The 19,105-nt window shown below is 46.0% G+C and overlaps 1 protein-coding gene across 1 annotated transcript in view; it reads left to right on the top strand.

Annotated features, from left to right (window-relative positions):
- The window catches only part of MGMT (O-6-methylguanine-DNA methyltransferase), a 282,734-nt gene that overhangs the window by 235,612 nt on the left and 28,017 nt on the right, over positions 1–19,105 (top strand). The gene's annotated exons all lie outside the window — the stretch shown is intronic.

Below are 19,105 nucleotides of genomic sequence, written 5' to 3'. Positions count from 1 at the left end.
GATGCATGCAGATCGACTCTTGACTCTCACTGGCTGAAAGGTTTAAATAGGAACACATCTGAATGGCAGTAAATTTTTCAATAAGGTTATTGTGAGCTAAAACTATCTGCTTGCCAACAGCACAGAAAATGAGACTTGTGCGTGGACACTCAGCCACTTTTCAGGCACTCAGTTGGTGACGCTTACATCATAGCAGGTAGCAGCCTCGGATCCCCTTAGATGAGTTTTACTTTTAATTTCTCAAACCATAATTAGATATATTCTTTCTTAAGAGATGGCTTGAGAACTTACCTGTATATAGCCTGCTTAGGGCTTGTGATAACCTAAAACATATCCCAGGTATTTCTTTTAAAGCTTTTGTTTGACTCTGCTCAATACAGAAATTAATTACAGCAACTAAAATCATTCTAGACACATACCAGAAATTTATTTTTCATGGTGATATTTCCATAGTCATTTTTGTATGAATGAATGTGTGTTCATATATGATATCTGTATGTAGTTATACCCATAGATATCCTTAAAGGGGAAAATTGCCTTGAGATTTTAGATGTGAATTTAAAGCAATTTTGAATTTCAAATGGGATTTGCTGGGTAGGTTTAATGGTATTCTAATTGCTGCTGTGCTTCTCAGCACAAAACAAACTTGAAAACGGAGGGAAGTTTTCAGGGGAAGCAGGTAGAGAAACACCTGAAGGTTGGGCTAATACCTGAGTTCCCTAACTAAGTCAGACAGGCAAGCAGATGAAGCCATGAGCATGTTTTGTGCATAATGAACTGAAACCATACAGCTGTAATGAACTGGGCACCGTGCTGTCCTCTGAATCATATACAACTGTCTCCAGAAGGGTTCAGTGGGGGTCTCTGGGATGGGCGAGTGGGAAGCTAGAGTGGGTGGGCCTTTACATGGAACCACAGACGTCCAAGAAGCCTCTTATCATCTGTGCCCACCAGTGGGTCACTGCCAGGACAAAGGCACTGCCAAAGCCTCCTGGGCCGCCGCCTGCTAGGGGCCCACCTCTCCCCAGCACCACGAGCCAGTGAGCCAAGCAGACGGTGTTGGGGACCTGCTTCCTGTGCACATGACAGGCCGGGCACAGGGCAGGCTGTTGCTGCATGCGCAAGGAAGTCAGAGATTGGTTTTGTTTCTTAAAGTTGGGCTTGGGAATCTTAGAGTGGCGAACTCTTCTCTATACGATCTCTGTTTGGGGGTTCGCCTCAGGAGGAGCAAGGCTGCAGAACTGCCCAGCAGGCTTTTTTCCTCCTTAAACCTGAGCTGCAGAGTAAGCGCCTCAGGACAGAAAAGTTCTCTGATAGAACCAGGCCAGGAGGTTTCTGCGTAATCGGATGGAGGCTGGGAGAACGAGCCTGCAAACTCCTGAAAATCACCTAAGGTTTGTTGTGTAACTTCATAAAAACTTAAAGGCAAAAGTTCCATGAAAATCATGAGTTTTCTCCAGGTCATATGGTGGTCCTGGCCATGGAGCTAGACCCTGCTGGCCTGGTGTCATCAGGGTCCAGAGAGCAATGTGCATGCAGGCAGGCCAGGAAGAACCACAGGAGGAGGCCTCTGCAGCTGTGACAGGTACTCCAGGACAGGGGTGGCCAGCTAGGAGGGTGTCGCTTGGAGTAATCAGACAGTCTCCAAACCACCCCTGCAAGCACTGAGCCCCGGTGAGCCTCTCTGCCCTTACTTCTGCTGTTTGCTGCTCCTAGACCCAAGGACAGATGAGCACTCGGGGCTCCTCGGTCAAGCCCCTGCTGCTTAAACAGAGTTGGGATTGGCTACGCTTACCCCTGCCTCCCTGACTTTCAGCCCACACCAGGCCAGGCTGCTTCCTGGGCTGGCAGGTCATGATAGGTCTTGGTGACCAGGAAGACCTCGAAGTAGCCACTAGGATACTGGGAAAGGCTGTCTGGCTACCCCATGGCCCCGCCCCTCTTGGAAAGCCCTACAGTGCAGTGGGTACCTCCAGCTGGGATGAGGTCCACTCCAGCAAAGTTTTGGGGTGGGAGTGTGACAGCCTCTCACATCCTTCTCCCTTGGTGTTCTGGGAACTCTGAGGCTGGCTGCAGGCCCCGGGTGCTGAGCTCCAGGGTCTTCTCTCTGGGGTGGGGCTGGAGTCCCCTGCGCCAGGTCTGCCTGCAATGGTTAGTGGTTGCGGTGGGGGCTGCGATTCCCCGCCACGGCATGTGCAAACCAGGTCTTTAACATCTAGCTCAATCATTGACTCCTGGGCAGGGGCCAGGTGTGCGGATTCTACTGTTTGAAGAAGGGGAGGTGGATGGTGGATGGTTGCTAACAGGGAGTTAGTTGGTTCTCCCAGATGTGGATATGCTCCTTTCTGTCCAGATGAGTTTGGTTTGCTCTCTGTCCAGTTTGTATCTCATAACACCAGTGAAATCGACAGTGAGGGGGTAGGTCTGTAGGGGAAAAGTCTTCCGTTATCTCAGAGCCCTGTGGAAGCTGTGGAGTCATAGAAATCAACTTGCTTTGCAGACTGAGAGGAACGGGTCCGTTGTAACGTGGAATGAATGTTTCCTTGGCCAATTCCCTTTTCTGTGCATTTTAATTTTTGTATTTGTTTAACATACTTTTGCATATCATTTTTCACCATATTCTCACTTCTGAGATTTAGACCAGGTTTATCTATTTCAACCTGTTCTTTAAAATGAGATTGTATTTGAGCTCAACCTTGAGTTCCAGCACATTGACCCTTTGTTTCTGAAGCCCCGGCTTCTCAAAGTTCTGGCTGCACAGAACCAAGCTGTCACCCCATCCCCAGGCCTGTCCTGCCACACGAAGACCCTCTCTCCTGCACACCGCCTCTTCCGGTACCACCGCCTTTCCAGGATTTCTCTCTGCGATGAACAGCTGTTCTTGATTTTTTTTTTAAGGCTAACCACAAAAATATGCATTATGTTGAACCATATGAAATTGCTATTTTTGAGGTTAAAACTTAATCAAATACTAAAAATTTCAGATGTTTCAACTTCTTATCTTAGGGAATTTCCAAAGACAGAAAGGTTAGTAACTAGGTGGCTGTCGGGGCATGTCTGCCAAGGCACAGTGAAGCTGCCTTTTCTGACCAGGTGTCTGGAGGTCCCCAGGGCTGCCTCATTGTGAGGTCAGGACAGGTAGGATTTCCCAGTGGGAGGCCCCGCAGCTCTGGAAGGAAGCCTCATTGTCCTGTTGAAGGGATGAGGAGGAGAGCTGAACTGTCCAATGAAGCGTATTCTGATTTCTCGTTTGAGTCGGCTCATTTCGTAAAATAAAATTAGTCAGAGTTGTCTTGGTTTTGGGTTTTTTGGCTTTTTTGGTTTGCTTTTCTGGTGTTCTTTAAAGTGTCAACAAAATCCATTTGCTAGCTACTCTGTGACCGAGACCTCCCATCTTGTCACACAGCGCAGCTTTTCAGGGAGGTCATTTTTCCCCCATAAGCCTCTCGCAAGGGTCAGCTTTGTATTTATTTCTCATTCATTTTTCCTCAAGAAATACTTAATGAAGGCATTATTTTTGAAATACATTCTTACTTTTTTCTTTTATAATGAAATATCAGTTAAACTTTTCTCTGAACACTACCTGATTTCTTAGTGTTTATTTATGAAAATGTTTCACTTCTTTATTTAATATGCCTCCTGGAGAAGCTGTAAAGGTCAGCAGCCAACCCAGTTAGAACGAGAAATTCTTTCTACCCAGTTTGCCAAAAGCCGCTTTTTACAATGAGTTCAAGAAAAGCAGCTTGAACGTCCTCGCAGAAAGCGAGGATGGACTTTCAGATACAGAACCCATGTGGACACGTCCTCCGGTTCCTGAGCCCTCCCACCCACCGAGACCTGGCCAGCAAGTGGGGCTGCCCACGCGAGGCTGTGGGAAACCTAGCAGGGACCCCGGCCTTCTCACAGATGAAGGCTCTCAACAGACGAGTTCTGAGTTTTCTTTGTAAAGTGACTGCAATGTTCCCTTTTAAATGAAATATTTAACACTTTAATAATTCCTTCGTCACAGCTATTGGCTTACAGCTATGAAATCCAGTTGCATGACAGCAGTAAAATCTCCATTTTTCATACCTGCTGTTAGAAGTAAGTTTCTGTAACTTCTATTTAACTTCTGTTACAGAGTCTCAGAAAAGATTCATCGTTCTGTATTTTTGTGTCTCCATTGAACTCCTCATTTCAAAAGAGCCTCTAGCAGAAGCCCTGCCCCAGAGTTAAGGGAAAGGCCCTTCAAGGCGAGTTCACCGTGTTCCCACCGTGCCCTGGAATACGGTCCCTCTTTGCTGGTGCTTCCAGCGGGGACCGCATGAGTCCTGGAAGGCGCACGTCCCAGGAGAGGATGGTGAGGGAGGGGAGGGGAGGAGAGAGCAGCATTACCCGGGTCCTCACCGGAGCCAGCCCTGTAAGATTAGAAATCCTTCTTGAAGAGCCAAGCAAAGGCTCATCCAGCCCCCACAACCCCATTCTGCTGCCTTCTCACATCCGGAAAAAAGCCCAGCCCTGATGGGCGCCCAAGCAGGCAGTTTTCCTGGAAAGAGGCACGTTAGCATCCCTCACCCGAAGGTCCTAGGGCCCGTTTTTGTGTTCTTAAACTGTGTCTTATAAGGTGTGATCCAGCCTGAGTTTTTCTGCAGAGGCACTGCAGCTAAGAGGGCATGTTTTTCTCTTGGCTTCCACTTAGATCACGGCAGCACGCAGGCTTTGTCCTTTCAGGCACTTTGTACCAATACTTTCCGTGAACTTAAAAAAAAAAATAACCAATTGAAAGAGAAGATGATAGCTAAAGTCGGAGCTGCATTTGCGGCTGCCTCTGGGTAGCCAGCACTGTTCTCCTTGATTTGGAACGAGGGCTCATAAATATGGTTGACCTTGCTGAGATGTTACCTGGTGGAAGGTTTGTAAACCTTCTTCCGATGCCCATTTATCGATTAGAAGAGGCTAACAACACTGCACTTAAGTGGAAAGAAACAGCTGGTGAAAATGTAATTCTTTCAGCCTTAGAGCTGTTGGGCTCCTTTTCTGGGACAGCAAATGTGGAAATCAAAGTCTATGGCCTTCTGGAACCTTCACTGGGAAAGGTGAAAAGAAGACCCAATCCACAGCTGAGGGGGGTGCAGACCCACAGATTTCCAGGTGGCCAGTAGGATTGTCAGATGTCTGCAGTGAATACCAGGGGCCACCACCAGGAACACTTGTCATTTCTACCATGGAGAGGAAAGCCCAGTGCATTTCTGTGATCCAGAAACTTGACACAGAGAGAAGCTGGAATGTTAAAATAGGCCATGGATCGGTGAAAGTAAAGGGTGTATATAAAACAAGGGTGGAGGGAGCACTGGTGGGGACAGAGGTGATGAGGGGTCTTCTGCTCTGGGGACATTTACTTATAACAGCCCTGCCCCAAAGAACCCATCCCCTTGTGGGTGCAGAAGACCAGATCCCCACCTATGGCATTCCCTTTCAGAGCTGCCTGGAGGCTCATGCCAGTAATTCCTGGGGTCTCACCTGCCAGCACACGGCCTGGCTTTCATGGGAAGCCCCCACTGATGCGGTTCCCTTCCCAGTGTGTGGGCTCCCGTCACCCGTCCTGGTGCATGTTTATAACTACGTCACCTCCAGCCCCTCAGCAGAACAAGAATGTCAGATAATCCAGAATGTTGTTGAAGGCTGCTCCAGATTGGGGGCTCCCAGCCCCCAGCATCTAAAAGCCTCATTTCAGCAGAGCATGGCCACAGAGCCCCGAGGCACCCCAAGCTCTCCTGGTTTGCCCGGGTTCTGCCTGCTTGGACTGCCCCGTGGACTGCCTGGCCAGGCCAGCCCAGTAACAGCAGAGCACGTCACTCTCAGCTCCTGAGCTGGACTGACCAGCTACACCCCGGCATGTTGGTGAATTTCATGGACCAAAGAACCCGAGGTTCAGATTGTGTCTTAGTTCATTGTTTCATGCTTTATTATGCAGTTTCCTACCTAGCAGTTGTCATGAGGACTGTCTTGTTCTTTATACTGTGAACAACATCTTGGGCTAGGAGATAGTTTTTAAAGATAGTTTTTAAAGTTTCAACTGTGATTTATTCAAGCAAGTCCCTTTTTCAAGTGACTCTTAGACCTTAATTCATCCAGTGGGGTTGGAGGGAGTATGTATCAGAATCCTCTAGAAATCTCATTCATAATATTCTACCTGCAAATTTTTATGCTTCTTACCCCTCCCCAGGATACACTAAAACCTTAGCATGGGCAGACACACGCACATCCCCTGTTTCTGAGAATTATCGTTCTAAAGGAATTTATCAAAACGGATGCAGCTCTTATGAATGCTTTTGCTGTGTGCTTTACTCTATATTAAGCCTGACATTCCTCATTTAATAACTATTTTTGTTTGAGACTTAAAAACTGTGCCCCTTGAAGGAGTGTTTTGCTGTTGAGGAAATGCCACTCTTCTCCTAGGAAAGGGGGCTCGGCTCCTGCTCTACTGGCAGTGGCTGGAACAGAACCACAGCCTGCTGAATCCCAGGAAATTCAGGGTTTCTATGTGCCAAGAGCCCTCTGACTAATCAGCCATACCACAGTGCCTGTAACAGAAGCATAGTTGGGTGAGAGTTTCATCCTGAACGTAAGAGGTGGTCGGGTCCTTAGTTTCCTGAGGTTTCCATGAGGCAGGGTGAAAGGAAGCAGCCTTCACTCGGAGCTGCTGGGGCCACACAGAGTATTTACTAAACCTGAGAGGTAACCAAAAGGACTGTTTGAAAGTCAGCCACTTTCTTTTTTTTTTTTTTTTTTTTAAGATGGAGTCTCTGTCATCCAGGCTGGAGTGCAGTGGGGCGATCTCAGCTCACTGCAACCTCCGCCTCCCAGGTTCAAGCGATTCTCCTGCCTCAGCCTCCCAGGTAGCTGGGATTACAGGCACCCGCCACCACGCTCAGCTAATTTTTTGTATTTTTAGTAGAGACGGGGTTTCACCGTGTTGGCCAGGCTGGTCTTGAACTCCTGACTTCAGGTGATCCACCCGCCTCCACCTCCCAAAGTGCTGGGATTACAGGCGTGAGCCACCGCACTTGGCCGAGAGTCAGCTACTTTCAACCCTATTGGACATAACTAGGGTCTCTATTACAATAAACAGGACTTGAAATATTTAAAATTATTATGAGTGCTACTTTTGTGGGAAAATATTCGCATTAAAATGTAACTTTGGTGAAGTAATTAAACAGTAAATCAGTGATGGCTTCTATTAAAAATTAAGTCATGTTAATTATGCGAATGCCTTTAGAAGGATTGTCGGCAGTGTTCTGACGTTGGCCTTGAACGGACTTCTCAAAAAGTAGAAGTAACCAGGTTTCTGTCATGAGGAAATGAAATTGCATGATTGCTTTCTTTAATAATTTTTTATTTTAAATGGGCTTTGAAAAATAAGAATTTTCTGTGTTTTAAAGTAAAAAACACATTTTTCACTTACATGTTTTTAAATTTCTGTTTCCACCGTAGTCATTAGCTGGGCATGTGCTGCTCCAAAAGAGAATGTTTACCTTAATCTATTTTGTTGTCATAAAATATACATTCACATTTAACAGGTAATGTTAGTGCATTTTGAAATAATTCTAGCAGTAATAAGTGGAATTATCTCTACTACCTGTGTGTATAGAGAAAATATTTCAATAACGTACAAATAACTGGACAGTTATCAATACATTAAATATGTAAATATTGATATAAAATTAATAGTGGTGATGGCAAAAACCTACTGCAGGAGCCGAAAGTGTAATATCAGTGACTTAGTGTAAATGCTTTCACACACATGGTTTTTGCCTGCAATCCTTACGTTCAAGCTGACTCGGAATGTGAGATTCATGAGTCTCTGTCCCTCTTCAGATGTTGTTTCATGTGTCAGAATGGAAAAAGCAAATATTTACATAGAGGGAAGCCCTCCCTCCTGTTGAGGTGTGCGGCCGTCGGGATAGCTTCCGAGGCCGCATGGAGATGGGAGCCTCCTCCAGACGGCGGACTTCCTGAGGCTCATCTGGGGCGTCTCCCGCTCTGCGGCACATTTTCATTCTCTACGAGAAGTTACTCCCAAAGAAGTAAATTGAAACACGAAATAGAGGAAAAGAAAGTCCTTTTTCGAAAGCTCTCAAATACTTACCTCAGTTAAGTTCGGATCAGGCTTTCTCTGCCCTTCCAAATACTAAGGTTAAGTATTGGGAACAGCCAGGAAGCAGCCGCTCTGGTGAGCCCACCCTCTCCGCCAGCGTAAACATAGACAGTGTAGCTGTTACTATGACAACTCCCTATTTTTTCCTTGAGTACTGTTGTTAATCATTGCACAAACACATATTGTGTAAGAAAGGGGACCTGTCCATAGCCTTCCACGTGTGGGTGTGCGTGCCCACACTGACTGCTTTTTAAAAAAAATGCACATTCCTTTCTGGACTGGCCTCCGTCATCCCCGACCTGCCCAATAGCCTGATTTTCTCTTCAGCCTTTCCTTACTTAGATGGTTTTAGTAAGACCTAGCAACTGAGCTCAGGAGACGCGTAAGGACTTATTGCTTGCCCAAGACGTATACTTTTCATAGAAAATTTGCATCTCTTCCTCTTTTCAGAATAAAATATGCAAGAACCAACAGAAATGGCACATCTCCCCCTCTTTTCCCCAAGAATGGGGCCTTTGATGTTCAAGAGCAGCTAATATTAAAGGCTATCCCTAGAAGGCTGTAGAAACTGCACCTATTTATGACAAATGGAAAACAGCACAAATCTAGCTGAATATGATGGTATCATTAGTTTGTGAATCGCATCCTTGAAAATAACTGTGGAGGAGCCAAATCGGTTTAAAAGAAGATAACAAAATGGTTTAAGCTACTTAGGTTGAATGCCAATTATATTTTAATATTCAACCGAGCATATTTTACTAAGAAAAAAGGCCGCGTTGACGCATGCATAACTCATTGGCGGCGTCGGCCAGCTGTGCCGCTCCACTCTCCGAATCACTTTGTGCATTTTAGTAGCATGGTAATTTAGTAGAGGACTACCTGAGTGATGGCATTTTCAATGAGCAGGTAATCTACAGAGAATTTTTATATGGTTATGAGTTCTGTGCTTCAGCCCAGCAACACAAAAATACATCAAGACCAATTACGGTATCAACTTTCAGTGTGATACCCTTGCCACGCAAGTGCATGTATTTCTGCCCCAGGCATTTCAAATTGCATCTAATTTGAAATCTTTGGGGTTTTAATTAAATTTCAGAATATATGGAATTCTTCATTAGTACCTGCTCTGAATAGCAGATCATCCTTCTCCCGGTCTCTCGTTAAAGAAGTAGGCTGTGGTAAATAGCGTGTTCAGTAGCTGATCATTTGTGGGACCTGGGTATTGGAACAGAAATAGTGAAATGCAAAATAATATCAAAAAGATTATTAGTCCAGGGAGAGTCTCTTGATTTGTATTTTAATGGAATTTTACATTTCTCTTAATGATTTGCAAATTGTCCTCTGATTATAAGATGCATTAAGCTTTTCATTTTAATGGCAAAGACACAGCCATTAGCAGAATTTTTTTCTGTCTTCTTTTTAGAGTGCTTCCCTGCAGCAGATAAATATTGAAACCATTAACACCTTTTGATGTACGGTACAGTCTGCATCTTAGAGCCACACACGGCCGGCCGGCTGAGGTCTCTCCATGCCGCGCACCTGGCCGGGGACCCTGACTTCTCTGGGGACAGTGAGCAGCAGTAATGCCTGTTTCCTTTTCTAGAAAACAGGATTCTTTTTGAAAATTTCACTGGGGGATGGTGTTTATTTGTATGAAAGCAATGCATTTAAATATTATTAACGGCCCAGTTTGTATATAAAAAGCTGATTTACCAGTGTTAGGGTTGACAGGTCCATAGCTCCTGCATGGTCTGCGGGGCTGGCCTTGGTGGAGAGTTTGGAAATGGAGTCTGGTCTTGCCCCCAGGATGTTTCAGTGTCAACCCACACACTGCAAGAGACACACAAAGCTCTTTCTGTGTTAGCCAGCTGACCACAGCACGACTCCAACGTGGGGACACTTGACTTTGGTTTGGCCTCTGAGATGATCTCTTGGTTTTAAGGCTAGGACTTCTAGTCCCATAAATGATGAATGTGATTTACATGACCAGAGCTACAAGGCGGGATCATCTCTTCTGCTCCATATGCTGAATGCGCACAGGGAGCTTTAGGCTTCGACCTGGAACGCGGTGACGGCCTGCAAAGGCAGCGGTGCTCCTGGAGAGGTGGCTCCTTGCGTCAGAACCCTGTGGAATCCAGCAGCTCCCTCTTATCGTATAGTGAGGAAAACCAAAGCCGAGGGAGCGAGAGACTCGCACTGCTGAGTGTCGGCCATAGCGGCTGCCCTCCTGCCCCCACCCCAGAGAAATGAGGTCAGGCCTGGCCCTGCTTGCCCTCCGTTTCAAAGCGCGATTTTTCATTCCAGGTTGGCACAGCGGATCCGAGAGTGAGTGTCTCTGAGGAGCTATGGATCAGTCATTTACTCCTCACTTTCTCACCTCAACGTGGGCACAGCAAGGGTCTTCCAGGATCTGAGGGATGAAGCCAGACATACCTCCTACCCTTCCTTTGCCCTCTCCTAATGAGTGTCACCTTCCCGGGATATCTTGAGCTAGTCCATGTGCCCACTCAGGTGTGTCACCTTCTACTCAGGCATGTCACCTTCTGCTCAGATGCATCACCTTCCTGGGCCGTCTAGAGCTGGTCCAGGTGCCCGTGCAAGTGTGTCACCTTCCGCTCAGGCGCATCACCTTCCTGGGCTGTCTAGAGCTGGTCTGTGTGCCCGCTCAGGTGCGTCACCTTCTACTCAGGCATGTCACCTTCTGCTCAAATGCATCACCTTCCCAGGCCGTCTAGAGCTGGTCCAGGTGCCCATGCAGGTATGTCACCTTCTGCTCAGGTGCGTCACCTTCCCGGGCCGTCTAGAGCTGGTCCAGGTGCCCGTGCAGGTATGTCACCTTCTGCTCAGGTGCGTCACCTTCCCGGGCTGTCTAGAGCTGGTCCAGGTGCCCATGCAGGTATGTCACCTTCTGCTCAGGTGCGTCACCTTCCCGGGCCGTCTAGAGCTGGTCCAGGTGCCCGTGCAGGTATGTCACCTTCCCCTCAGGTGCATCACCTTCCTGGGCTGTCTAGAGTCAGTCCCTGTGCCTGCCCAGACATACTGTCACCATGTGGGCCCTACTCCTGTGTCAGGGCCATTAGCTGGCATGTGCTGTGTGGTTGCCGGTGCACGCTGGAGCAACCTCAGGAAACACTCTTAGCCTTCATATTGATCTGTGCAGACTGCCACAACAAAGTGCTGCTGGCTGGGGTCTTACTCAACAGAAGTCTTTCTCAGCTCTGGAGCCTGGAAGTCTGGGACCAAGCGGCAGGGTTGGTGTCTTCTGAGACTGCCCTGCTGGCCCTGCAAATGGCCGTCCCCTTGCTGCGTCCTCATGTGGCCTCTCCTCTGGTGTGCGTCCCTTGTGTCTCTATATCATAATCTCCCCCTCCTAAGAGGACACCAGTGAGATCAGATTAGGGCCACCTGAACAGCCCATGTGACCTTCATCACCTCTTGAGACCCCGTCCGCCAACACAGTTGAAACGCCGAGGGTTCGGGCTTCAACAGACCAATTTTGGCAGAACACAGTTCAGCCCATAACACCTTTTCCAAGCCTCTGATTATCTTTCTGTGAAGTGAGGACAGTAGTAACAATGCATAAAATGTCATGAGGGTAAAATGAGGCCACCAAATGCTCAGCAAAAGAAATACCTGCTTATTTCAAAGAGAGTCTTTTCTCCAAAATCCCAGTGACAGCAAGTCGGGACAGCTGACTCCACCTGGTCTTTTGGAACTCGGGGAAGATTGGGCCGTTACTAGGAAGTGCTGCTCTTTGCACCCAACAGAACCTCCTAAGACGGCTGCCCTCTATCCTTGCCTGCTGTGTGTACAAGTTACAGGAAGTGTGGCTGGAACAGCCCCACAGCTGTTCAGAAGGAGTGTTTATTTTGTCGTCTCTCTACATGAAAGGAATGGAGCCGATTCATATTGTAACTGGCAAAAGAACATTTTTTAACCTGTGATTTCTTCTCCCTACTCACTATTAAGCTCTAGGCCATGATGAATGGCTGCTTGCTGGGACTCCTATACTGTGGGATGACAGGTTCAAAGCGTGTGCCCACATAGGCTGCTGCAAGAGGGTGAGTGTGGTGGGGCTGGGGTCACTGGGGTCTGGGGAGCCAGCCTCAGCCCCTCCTGGCTCAGCACAGCCCCCACGGCCTTGGGGCCCACTGGGTCATTCTCCCTAAACCTTCCCACAGTACCCGGCTCTCTGCTGTATCCTTCAGTCCACCATAGCTGTTTCCTGAGTACGAGGAGGCATTCTCTGATATGCTATGGATAGAGTTATGGACAAAATGGACTCTTAGGAAGGCAGCAAGTGAGGGGAATGGAGGGGCAAGGAGCACCCAGCTATACAGTGCCCAACTCAACCATGGTCATCACTGCTGCACTGCTGGGGGGGCATTTATACCCTGCCAGCATGTGCTCCTGAAATGGGGCAGGAGAGCGTTCTCTGTCTGAGCACTCAGCAGTGCCTGCCAGTGCTGTGACAATGAATGAGTGAATGAATGAATGAAAGAATGAACAAAGCGTCAGTCCATTTTCACAGTCTTGTTTAATGTCCCTGGGCCTGGATTTCTCTTGAGAGTGAACATTGAATGGGCCTTCCCTGCCCCTACCCAGAACTCAGGGCATGGACCCCAAATACTTGGGTCTTTCCTTTTCCCTCTCCTGTTGTAAATTTAAATGTCAGGAAAAAAAAAAAAGAAAAATATGTAAATAAATACATTTACGATCATGTTTTATCAGATGAGAAGGGCAGCAATTTCAAAAGTTTCATTCAGAGTGAACGTTGAGCACATTGATGGCAAGTTGATGGTTTCATTATTTTTATTATGAAATATTTACTTTGGACAAAGGGATATTCAAAACTGACATGTGACTTATAATAAAGGACAGAGTCATACATGTGCCAGCCAGATGAAGAAATGGACCATCCCAACACTGCCTTCTCCTACCCCCATTTCACGTCTCATATTTTCAATGAACGGAATAGTACTGATGTCTACCTGTGACTGACTGCTTTCAATCAACATTTTTATTAGACTTGTGTATGTTGAATCCTGTGGAGATGGGTAACTGTGTAACTACTATATGGAATTCCATCTCATTAATATACCATAATTGGTTTTCTTTCCTTCTGTCAGTAGACATTTGGGTTCTGAAGTTTTTGCCTTTTAAACTAATGATGCTACAAATATTCTGCTAGGTGTGCCCTAGTGCTCCAGCTGGCTGGAATTTGTGGGCGGAGTATGGGAGAAGGGGAACTATACAGAGAAAGAATTCCAGAAGTCTACAGATGAGGAGTCTGTTGAGTGTTGCGGATTATGAAGTCATACATGCATCTGTAAACCACATGAAACCAGACAGCTATTGGGGAACTGTAAGTTGAGCAAATTTCAGATAAATAAACATCACCAGAACTAGAAAATATGTGGACAAGTATGAAAATTTTCTATTGTTTTCTTTAAAAGATGATTAACTGTTCATGGTAAAATTAATAAAGATGCATTTTGCATACACATAGAAGGAAAATATATGACGGTAGCACAAAAAGTGAGACGGGGAAGTGGAAATACATTGTTACAAGTTTCTTACATTATTGTGAACAAGTGTAATATTATTTGAGGGCAGACTTTGGTAAATTAAGAATGCATATTAAAAATCCTAGAATTCCAGTAAAAATAACCAGAATCTATAGCTCATAGGCCAAAAGAAAAGATAAAATAGAATGCTAATTCTTTTAACGGGAAAAAAAAAACATGTAAAAGAAGGCAGGCTAAAGGGGGAACAAAGAACAGATGGGAAAAATAACAAGTTGGTAGACTTAAACCCAATCATATTGATAATTATATTAAATGTAAATGTTTTGAGATTCAAATAAAAAGACATAGATTAGCAGACTGGTTTAAAAAGCCAGAGCCTGGTATATATTTCTACAAGACAAAAGTAATTTAAAATGATCAAAGAGTTCTATGTAAAAATGGAAGGAAAAAAAAGGAATACATTGACAGAAAGGTGTAAGTAAAACTATTTATTTTCAGATCACATAATTATATAGAATATCTTAAAGAATGTTGAAAATAACTATTAAATAGGTGATTTTAAGAAACTTGAGGATATAATTGTAACATAAAATATATTCTATTTTTATATAATGAAATTTAGAAGTAAATTATAAAACAATTACTTTATGTATTTAACATTAGCATTATTAAAGATTATTATTAAAAGATACGCAAGGGCTCTCTGCTAACCAGCATAAAAATGTGGCTGAAAGAAATTGAAGAAGACTTAAGTAAAAGGATCTTTATTAGTTATTGAAGAGCCAGTGTTGCAGAGAGGTCACCTCTACACAAATTGCCCTCTGTATTCAGTTCAGTCACACTTTTAAATTACCAGATGATTGAAAAATTGTTTCAAATGTAAAGAGCCTAGAATATTGAAAACAATCTTAAAAAAGAAGAATGAATTTGTAGGACTTATCATTACCTGGTTTCAAGACTTCCTACAAATCTATGGTAATCAAGACACTGCAATGAGGATCAAAACTTAGAGCACTGGAAAAGAATAGAGACCAACATTTTTGCAGTTCTTGTATCTTTGAGAAAGACCAATGATACACTTTGGGAAAGCAGATCAGTAAGGAAAGGAAAATCTTGTTGGCCAGGCATGGTGGCTAACACCTATAATCCCAACACTTTGGGAGGCCATGGTGGGCAAATCGCTTGAGGCCAACATAGCAAGACCCTGTCTTTACTAAAAATACAAAAAATAGCCTAGCATGGTGGCGCATACCTGTAATTCCAGCTACTCAGGAGGCTAAGGCGTGTGAATCACTTGAACCCAGGAGGCAGAGGTTGCAGTGAGCTGAGATCACACCACTGCACTCCAGCTTGAGTGACAGAGGAAGACACCATCAGAAATAAAAATTATTATCAACTAATGGTGCCGAGCAACTGGATATCCATTTTCTTTTTTCTTCCACTTTATTTTCAGATCACTTTAATGGTTAGAAATTTGTTCCTAACTTATTTATTTATTTCCTTAGGTTTCTGGGGAGCAAATGGTATCTGGCTACATGAGTAAGTTCTTTAATGGTGATTTGTGAGATTTTGGTGCACCCATCACCCGAGCAGTGTACACGGCACCTGATGTGTAGTCTTTCGTCCCTCACCCCCTTCCCGTCCATTCCCCTGAGTCCCCAGAGTCTATTGTGTCATTCTTATGTCTTTGCGTCCCTATAACTTGGCTCCCATGGGTAAACATTTTCAGAAAAACATTATTTACCGTGGCCTTGACCTCACACCTTACACAAAAATTAATTTGAACTACATCGTATACCTAAATGTGAAGCTGAAACTCTAAAGCCCTTAGAAGAAAACATGAAGAGTATTTTTCTGATTTGGGTAGGCACACATTTCTTATAACACCAAAATAAAAAACAAAGAAATCATTAATACACTTTATTAAAAGACATCATTAAGAAAATGAATGGCAAGCCACAGAATGAGAGAAATTTTTATAAAACGTGTATCTGACAGAGGACTTCTGAGCAGGGTATATGAAGGCTCCTGTGACTCCATAATAAAAGGACAAACAGCCCAGTAAATAACTGGACAAGACGCCTCACATTTTCTTCACAAAGACATATACACAGATTGGCCACTAACTCATGAGAAAGTGCTCAGCCTCACCAGTCACTAGGGAAGTGCAGGTTAAAACCACAGTGAAAGACATCTGCGTATATCCCAGGGTGGTTGAGATCAGAAAGGCTAACACCTCCAAATGCTTAGGAGCCCGTGCAGCGGCCTCGCCCCTTGTGTACGTTGGTGGGTATAAAACGTTACAACCTCTTTGCAAAAAGTCTAGTAGCTTCTTCTAAGACTGAGTGTTCCCCTCCCCCATTACCCAGCAATTCCACTCTAAGGCATTTGTCCAGGAGAAATTAAAACCTATGTCCACAAAAACATATACAAGAGTGTTCATGGCAGCTTTGTTTGCTTTATTTGTAATTGCCGCAGTTGGGAATTGCTCCTATGTCCATCTGTAGGAGAAGATAAATTACCTGAGGGATATTCGTGTAGAGCCTGTTCCTATCTGTGAACTTAGCATTGAAAAGGAATGACCCACAGATGCTCACAACCCCGTGGATGAGTCTCGGTGACGTCATGCTGAGCTTAAGGAGCCAGACACAGCAAGAGCATGCCTCTGATTGTGTTTGTTGGAGCTCTGCGGTTGGCAAAAACAATCTGGAGAGGGAAAAGTTAGAAGAGGCACTGCTTCTGGGGTTGTGCGAGCAGTAACTAACTGGGAAGGGGCGTGAGGGAATGTTCTGGACCATGACGGCCATGGTTTATATCTTAGCTGTTTAAGTCACACAGGTATCTCTGTATTTGTCAAAATTCATCAAGTGATGCACCAAAGATGGTGCATGTCACTGTGTAAATTCCACCTCAAAGGAAAGAGCCGTAAATGGACGCTGCACTCTTCCTGGTATGTGTGCTGAAGTACTTGGAGAGAGTACACTGATGTCTGCAGCTTATTTTGAAATGTAGCAAAAATAATAAAATGGATGGGGGTGGAGAGAGAGATCGATATATGCTCAAAAGAAATACAGGATAAAATATCAGTTACATAATCTGAGTTAGGTATAAAGGTGTTCATTGTAAAATTTTTCCGACTCTCTCTGGCTGAAGTTTTTCGTAATATGTTGGAGGAAAATAGTAAATATGATGGACTTTTATTCCTTGAAAGCAAATTTGAGGGAAAGATCCTGAAAACTGTGGCCTCCATATCCGAAGTGTGAAGATGCAACCTGGGATGGCCTCAGCGAGATGCTGAGTGCACGCTGGGTTTGCACCTGGAGCTCGGGTGAGTCTGGGAGGTCTGTGATTGTCAGTGGACCTCCTGGTCCTCTCCACAGCCCTGAAGGATGTGGTGGACACACTGACCTGGTGGGCAGGAAGAGGAAACCTCTGGGCCAGACCTTTGAAGCCTGCTGCCTAACGTCAGGTGTCGTCCCCTCCCGCCACCCCTGCCTGCAGGTCTCAGCACCAGTGTCACCTCCCCAGAAGCCTCCCTGACCATGGTTCCTGTTGTGTGCCCCATCACCCCCTGCTTTCTGCATCCTGGTCTTGGCACGTCTGCTTGTGACGACTGCTGAGTGTCAGCCCCGACACCCCCAGGCCCCAGTGCCATCAGCGTCACCCTGTAGTGCCTGTCACAAAGGTCAGCACCAGGTAGCTGCTCACAGAATATTAAGAATAAGAGACAAATTAATAAACAAATGAACCAATTGGTAAATCTGAACATGCCCACACTGCGTCTTTTCTCCACGTTGTGTGAGTCTTCTGTATTCTGGAAATACAGAAGACGTCATGCTTTTCCTCGAGTGACCTTAGAAACCCTCACGTTGAAGGGAGACGGCTCTGACGTGGGGCTGCTGGCACTGGCTGTGGGCCAGACTGTGCCAGGGACCCGACGGAGCTGGAGGGTGCAGAGCTCCTTGACCTGAGTGGACAGGGAGACCCTCTGAGCTCAGCCTCTGTAACAGGATGAGCACAGACTCCAGGGGACAAAGCTTGGTGCCTCATGTGAAAAGCCAAAGGGGCACAAGGGCTCTGTCTGATGGTGTTACGCACTACCCATGGCAGGCACCTTTGCACCCCAGCCACAGCTAGGAGAACAGCAGGTCACAGTGTCCTGCTAGCCTGGCCCCTCTGCCCTGAGTGACTTTGCGAGCACCTTGGCCTTCCTCTCCTACTCCCCTGCCGCCACCTGGGTGTCCCTGTCCTGCCGAGCTGCCAGCCTCACCTGCACGCCTCGTCCTCATTTGAATAGGTGAGACACCAAAGTCAGCTGTGCAATTGGAGCCAGATTCCATCACTCAAAATCCAGGCACAGCTCCTTTTGAATTCCTCAGCTGCCCCGAGGCAGAGGCTCAATGTTGATACTGAGATTAATCCCCAAAGAGCCTCTCATTTCTCTGCAGAGAAATTAAAGCTTGCCAGTTTCCTTTTGCCCGTCCTTCTGACAGCTCTGTCAGTCATGATATGCCTGCTCCGTGGCATAATCCATGTCCTGTGGTAAAGAATAATTCATTAAGAAATTTAGGGCCCAGCTCCTTTCTGCTGGGTTGGTCTTCAAAAGTTAACTAATGTCGGCAGCAGCGCGATGATCAATGGAAAATTAGTGAACAGAACTCAGGGCTGCTTCAGACCAGCTCAAGGAGCCACCTGGGTGGGGAGCAGTCAGACCCACCCACCCCTTTAGATGTGTCTGCTGGGCTTGGGCAGTGGGGTGGACGGGGCACTGCCCCAGTTTGGGAAGCAGCTTATATTTAGCCTTGCAGGAGCAGCATGAAGTGTTTGCTGGTAAAGCCAGCATGACTTCCCCTCCCTCCTGAACGCCAGCAAGAAGCTTCTAGATGTTTCTGATGAACAAACGAGTTCCTGTACTGGCTGAGAGGGGTAGCCTGCATATGTAGGTTCTTTGGGCAGGTCAATGCGTTTTTAGCAACCATTGGCATATTGAGCATGAAATGGCGTGGGGCTGCCCCCAATGCGGGGACAAGCAACTGCATTGAAACCAACAAAGGGAAGGCGTGAACTGATGCCAGCCTTGCTGACTCCAGGCAAGACGAGGGGACGTCATTGTTTTGCGCACGTTGATAATGTGTCATCTAGAATCAGATTTTCCACCTTCGCATTGTTTGATCGCAAGGTTGTGCCCTGTGAGTCTGGGATTGTGGGAGGTAAGCGTGTTCCATTGTCCTGCAGAGGAGGCTGGGGAGGAATCAGAGCATCCTGTGTCTGCGAGCGTCTCTAAGGGAAGGCAGAGAAAGCCAGTGCTCCAAAGATCCAGAAACCTCAGACTTGATTTCTCTCCCTTCTGACTTAACCTCAGCAGTACCGTGACTGCGCTGAGGTCCATGCGCTTGACCACTTGCTGTCCTGCTTGCCTGCCTTCCTCTGATTTTTTGCA

The sequence above is a fragment of the Aotus nancymaae genome, unplaced genomic scaffold, assembly GCF_030222135.1.
Source record: "Aotus nancymaae isolate 86718 unplaced genomic scaffold, 86718_ANA_hifiasm-v0.15.2.pri h1tg000010l, whole genome shotgun sequence".
NCBI lineage: Eukaryota > Metazoa > Chordata > Mammalia > Primates > Aotidae > Aotus > Aotus nancymaae.
Note: the sequence above shows the minus strand (reverse complement) of the source record. Positions and strands in the feature narration are given on the sequence as shown.